The sequence below is a fragment of the Quercus suber genome, unplaced genomic scaffold (genome assembly GCF_002906115.3).
Source record: "Quercus suber isolate HL8 unplaced genomic scaffold, Cork oak 2.0 scaffold_289, whole genome shotgun sequence".
Lineage (NCBI taxonomy): Eukaryota > Viridiplantae > Streptophyta > Magnoliopsida > Fagales > Fagaceae > Quercus > Quercus suber.
In genome coordinates this window covers 379938-387119 of record NW_027069745.1, presented here as the reverse complement: position 1 = coordinate 387119, position 7182 = coordinate 379938, and positions in this window count along the sequence as shown.

Below are 7182 nucleotides of genomic sequence, written 5' to 3'. Positions count from 1 at the left end.
ATATAGTGTATGCCTAACATAAAACTCAACACACATTAGTACAACTCACATTCATATCTAAATAAGTATCAATCCAAATAATATTTGGTATTATAATCTCCCCTACCTATATCTCTATCATCTTCTTCAAGGCTTATGTCACATTGTAGTGTCATGAGTCACATGGTGCTAGTTACCTTTGATAGCATTTTTCATAATTCATGGTAATGCTCCAAAAGAACTAATCAAGTTACAATTAAACTCGTCATAATCGTTTATATATCTCATATTGACCTAGCAAACATCTAATATGAGACTCAACACATAACCGCATAATGAGACAGAGACAGAGAGAGATGAGAGAGAAAATAGTGGAATAAAATACTAATATTATTTTTGGCATAATATTAGTTATAAAATAGAGGAATTACAGAAACTGGTAAATCACGTATCCCACTAGGAAAGTGTAAAAGATAGTATGGATGTAAGATGGCACTATAGCACTATGCCAAAAAAATTTACACTTTCCCACTTTTGGCATTCCGGCTGCTGGGTCTAATTGTTGCTCAAGGCTTAAATTTTGTGGACATTTGGCATATCCATGTCCCATTGCGGATGCTCTTAGGGAAAAAACCTCTATAATTTATTGTTCATATTTTAGAAACCCATATTTTTAAAGCGTTAGAGCATCAGCCTGCGAAATGCCATATGTAAAGTATATTTGGCATTCAGGCCCAAAACGTGCTCAAAACATGCTCAGCAACTGAAAGTGGGAAAGTGTAAAAATCCAATTTTTTTTGGCATAGTGCTATAGTACTATCCCAAAAGTAAAATGGTATTTTAGCACTTTATCAAAACATTGGATTATATTTTATTCCTCTTTCTCTCTCATCACACCGTCTCTCATCTCTCTATCTCTCACTCACTTTCCTCTCTTTCTCCCTCTTCTCTACAATCAACGAAGCTCCACCGTGATCATCAACCCATAGGTAAGCACCAATGGAGCTCCATGGATTTGGTTATGGGTGATGGGTTTACTAATCGATTTTGGCCGTGGGTTTGGAGCTGAGTTTTGGTGGTGGATTGTGGTGGCCGTAGGTGTGGTGGTCTAGTGGTGGCCTGGCGTGGCATGGGAGTTGATTGGCGTGGAGGATCGTGATGGGTCTCTTACGGGGATCAGTGTGGTGTGGAGGATCGAGTGGCTATTTGTTTTGTTTGTGGGTGAAGATCGAGTGGGTTTGTGATGGGTTAGTTGTGGAGATCGTGGCACATTGGTGGTGGGTTTTGGCAAATTGGTGTGGCATTGTGATTGGCTCCGATGGCTTCGTTAATGGGTTCTCTCTCTCTCTCTCTCTCTCTCTCTCTCTCTCTCTCTCTCTCTATAGGTTTGCTGGTATATATGAAAGTCTGGTTTGGTTTGATGGTTTCTTTTTAACATGGTTTTGCTTTTGGTTTGATGGTCTGGTGGTTGTGCTAGGATATATGAGGGTCGTAGTGTGTTCATTGTGTTGCTATTTAGAGGCTGTTTGGTGGTAAGAGAGGTAGTGTGTTCACTATGTTGCTATTTGGAGGTTGTTTGGTGGTGAAAGAGAAATAGTAAAAAAAGAATAAAAAAGAATATTTAAATAAAGGAGCAAAAAATATAGAGTTTAGGGATGTTGAGAGTGTTGTAAAATGGTAGGATATAAATGATAAAGTAGGTTATAAAATGATAAAATAGAATTGTTTGAAGATACTGGTTGGAGATGCTCTTACTTACTGACATTCACTGTATTTGTCAAATCTATATATATATATATATATATATGTATGTATAATAGGTGAAGTTGAGAGAAAATCCAATTATATTTCAAATTGAAATTCAATTAAAGTCTAATTTTGCACCATGTGTCCCATTTAATCTAAGTTTTAAAAATTTTGTGCCAAGTGAGTTAATTCAATGTAAAAATTGGATTTCAATTAGAGTTTAATTTTGTAACATATGTTCCATCTAATCTAAGTTTTTTAAATTTTTGTATCAAATGAGTTAATTTAGTGTAAAAAAGAGAAATCCAATATAAGTAAACCAAAATAAACATAATTTTTGAATGATTTTATATTTATGAGCCTTTTTCTTTGTAGAACTAAAGACAATTCAAGTTTATAAGTCATCAGTATATATATATATATATATTAATAAGTAAAGCTGAGAGAAAATCCAATTAGATTTTAAATTGAAATTCAATTAAAATCTAATTTTGCGCCACGTATCCCATCTAATAAAAAATTTTAAAATTTTGAACCAAGTTAGTTAGTTTAGTGTAAATATTGGATTTCAATTAGAGTTTAATTTTACGGTATGTGTTCCATCTAATCAAAAAAATTTAATTTTTTTTTCCAAATTAGTTAATTTAGAGTAAAAAATGATGAGTCAAATATAAATAAATCATACAAAACATAATCATATATCTAACACTATATATAAAATTAGAGAAAGAGAGAGTTTGAATGATTTTATACTTATGAGCCTTTTTTTTATAACTAATAACAATTCATTTGGCACAAAAATAATATATATATATATATATTGAACCACTTGAGTACCGATAAGGCCTCTGATGGGACGGATGGCCAGATAAGAAGGCAAATAGACGATCAACAGATGGAGAGAGGGGATAGGAGGATGAAAACTATAAAAGAGAAGTTAGTAAAGTAAAAAAAAGAGGAGAGCGGGAAGGAGAACAATAAGGCCTCCTCGGCCACAGGCCGAGGAGCATCTCCTCCCTTGAAAGAAAAACTCTTAGCAGTTTTCTTCGTTGGAAGAAAATTCCTACTTGGTGATCGACGGTCAGCACCTAAACCTTTCACCCCACTCTCTATAAATTTATTGTTTGGGCTTATTGGGCTGTGAACCCGTCACTCAGGGTCAATCCAATTTGAGTCCCCACAATTTTATATTTATGAGCCTTTTTCTTTGTAGAACTAAAGACAATTCAAGTTTATAAATCATCAATATATATATATATATATATTAATAAGTAAAGCTGAGAGAAAATCCAATTAGATTTTAAATTGAAATTCAATTAAAATCTAATTTTGCGTCACGTATCCCATCTAATAAAAAATTTTAAAATTTTGAACCAAGTTAGTTAGTTTAGTGTAAATATTGGATTTCAATTAGAGTTTAATTTTACGGTACGTGTTCCATCTAATCAAAAAAATTTAATTTTTTTTTCCAAATTAGTTAATTTAGAGTAAAAAATGATGAGTCCAATATAAATAAATCATACAAAACATAATCATATATCTAACACTATGTATAAAATTAGAGAAAGAGAGAGTTTGAATGATTTTATACTTATGAGGCTTTTTTTATAACTAATAACAATTCATTTGGCACAAAAATAATATATATATATATATATATTTATATTAATAGGTAAAGTTTAGAGAAAATCCAATTGGATTCTACAGTTAAAGTCCAATTTTGCACCATGTACAAAAACCAAAAAATATTTAAAAATGGACAATTTGCATTTTCTACCTAATAACATTCTTAACAGGCTTTTTAAAAAGTTAAAAAAATATATGAGAATGACTATCAATAATATTTAAATTATATATATATAAGATTATTATTTTATGCATTTTAATGTGTATCTTTTAAGTAGATCCATGCATATGCATGGAGTTACAAGCTAGTACTCATAATGTCAAAGAATTTTTCAATTAGGATGTGTTTGGTAGAGTGGATTTTAGGGAGTATGAAAAAAAAAAAAAATTTAAGGGAAAACTTTTTGGAGAGTGTTTGGTTGAGAGGGGGAGGGGGGAAAAATGATGGTGGGCCCGAGTGTGTTCTCCCTATGTGCTTCTTTTATTTTTTGGGATGGTGCCTCCTTTTTTCCTTATTTCTTTTGGTTTCCTAGGGTTGTGGCGTGGTGCTTTGTTTTGTCTTTTTTTTTTTTTTTTTTTTTTTTTTTTTTTTTTTTTTTAACTAGACATGATTTTGTTTTCTAGACATGATTTTTATTTTTTAATAAATGTGGGTATTTTTTTTTTGGCTGCTTGTCACTTTTTTTGTTTTAATTGGGCATCATTTTTTAAGAAAGATATATGAGTAAATTTGTACAAACTTACTTTTTCCATCTCTCTACTTTTTCACTTTCAACCGAATAAAAATGAGGGAAATTAAAATCTTTTCTATTCTCCTCACTTTTTTATCCTCTCATCATTTTATGTTGTAAAAGCTTTATTACTAAAACTGTCTTTTTCTATAAAAAAATAAAATAAAATAAAAACTCTCTCTTCTTTTCCTTTTAACATTATGGTAAGAAATTATATATTTTTAGAGTTAAAAAAAAAAAACTATAATTTCTTACCATAATGTCAAAAGGAAAAGAAGACATATTTACCTCCTTTAAGAGTTTAATTTAATTAGAAACTTGAAGAAAGTCATTCAATTATTAAGTTAGTTCTTTTGGTGTTTTTATAAAACTAGTATTATATGGCGTTTTGCATATGGAGACTGAATATATATATATATATATATATTCTAGAGTTTTTGCTGTATGCAATGGGAATACTAGATACCTTATAGGAGAGTGGAAACTTTTCAATTATAACTTAGCTCAACTTCTGCATGTGAAATAATAATGTAATAATCAAATAAAAATTTATTGCGGCACAAATACGTGAATAACAGATTTACTGCATTTGGATGTATATTGAATTTGGAACGACAACTGTTTGGTGAATATTACATTTGGATTATATTTAGGTTCAAGTTGTACTAAATAACTTGGTGCATATGAGATGAGGAGATTGCACACACACAAAGATAGAGTTAAATATTTGAAAAAGATTGAATATCCTCGTTTTTATTTTTTTAAGTTTAATTCTATAGTAGTTGATTTTCTTTTTCTCCTTGATAATTGAGAGTGGAAAGATTTTAAAGCCTGGTTTATTGGAAAAATAAAAAAGTGTCTGTTTCACTATAAGGCTCTAGACCTATAATAGATTAAATTTGTTTTTACAATATGAGTACCATCATAAATTTAGTAACTCTAGCCTTTTTTATCTACTTGTTATAGTGGTTCCTATTCCTAATCATGTCCCTGTATTTAATTTATAATGATAATCTTATCAAAGATTTTGAGTCTATGAACTTTTTTAAAACTAATGCCAAAATACAATTTACACCCTTAAACTTTGATCAATTGTCATTTTGGTCCAATAAAATTAAAAAGTGTCATGTTAGTCCATTAATTTTGACATTTAGTCAAATTTCTTTCAAAGGATAATAAGAAAAACATCCAATATTGTAAAAATAAATAAATAAACAAAACAAAAAGAAAAAATCGAAAACATATCACATTAGGACTCTGACTTAAAGTGCCAATTGGCACTCAGAAAGTGCATTTGGGCACTTGTGGCCCAAAAATTGAATTTTCAACCCAGCTCTTTATATGTTTTTTGGTTTTTCAAATTTGCAACTTAATCTCGTCCTAAATTGAGATAAACCTCTAAATTGTCAGCTTAGGAGAGTTAGTAACTCACTCCAACTCATCAACCAAGGGTTTCCCCTCTCTTTAAATAGAGGAGTGATCCTCACTTTTAATGCACAATTCAACTTTTGATTCTTTGAGAGAGCTTTTGAAAAAGAGTTATTAGGTGATTGCTGATCCTTTTTGTCAATCACAACATTTTATCCCCTCTAAAGCTACAAAATTTATGACTTCCTTAGCATAAATTCGTCTCAAAGACTCAAAGTAAGCTCCAATCACTTCCTATTATCAAAACATCGACAATCTATCGTTACTCAGTCAAAATTCCTGAAAAACCGAAGGAAATTTCAAGAGATTCATTGAATAGATAAGGTGCTACCAAATTTTTAAAGCTTGAAGAAAGGAGGTGTTGTCCAAATTTCCAACCATCCAAGGAACTTTGAAGGGAGGAGCTGTTGCGTGTGGCCCAATCTTGAAGAACGTTCGATCCTATTCTTGAAGTCAATCGTGCATGCATATATAAAATCCAAATCGAAGTGGTGTCAAACTTTTGTTTTAGAATTGCTTCAAACATGTTTGTGATTGATGATATGGTATGATTTAGAATCAAGCATTCTAGCTTTATATTAGGACTTTCACTTGATCACATGCCTTCAATATTGTTCAAAACACTTTTTCAAAATCCTAAATTTTTAATTCCTTTATATGTTTATGTTGGGTTTAGAATTGAGATAGTGAATTGACTAATCATCCAATTTCATTAATTAGATTAATTTCATGCAAGATTCAATTACTAAGCGGATTGCACAACCATTTCATGTAAGGTAAATGCAGTGAAAAATAAAATGACAAAATAATATGGTCACGATGGAAAAATCCTAGCAGGCAAAACTCCATTGGGTGATTATATAGGTTACCACTCTTTGATTAATCCATTAAACAGTAATCGATGCTACAAGTATAGAGATTACCCAATACCAATACCTACAATTGTAGAACCTACTAACACTAGTTCAACTCTAATCTAGATGGACTAAGATTAATAGTAGACTTTTTTGGTTAGCATAGATTTCCTATCAATGTCTAATAGTTGAACAAATCTCCTATCAATGTGACGACTCCTGTAAAGTTGTGATTTACAACAATATTTTATGTTAGTTTTATTCCATGACAAAAAATATTGTAATTGTAATAATTTATTTCCTTGTATTTTGTGGAATTTTATTGTATTGGGTTTAGTATTAAGTTGGTGAAGAATCAAGCATGCAATGAAGATTAGTGCAATTTCGCGACTAGCTCGCAAGAAGCTTGCGAGTAAAGCAACCCCCAAAAAGGCCATGTGAGGAGCACATGCTGGAAGCTAAAGAGTCAAATGTTAGGTTGCATTTCGCGAGTACTTTGTGAGAAATGCTATCTCGCAAGGTACTCCCGAAACTCTTTGCCTGGAAGAATTTAAGTATAACTTTTTTACCTTTCACCCATATTATATATATCCATTACCCACAAGAGTAAAAGAGGCTATTTAGAGAGAAAACCTTAGATAGGTTTCTACAATACAACACACCCACCTTTTAGAGAGAGTGCTACTCATCCTTTAGTGAGAAATCATTATAGTCTCTTCTCATTCCCTCTCCTATTGTTATACCTTGAGAGGAGATTTGTACCCAAACATAACTCACACCTATTCAGAGTATAGAGAGTGTTTTGGAACTTGGGAAGC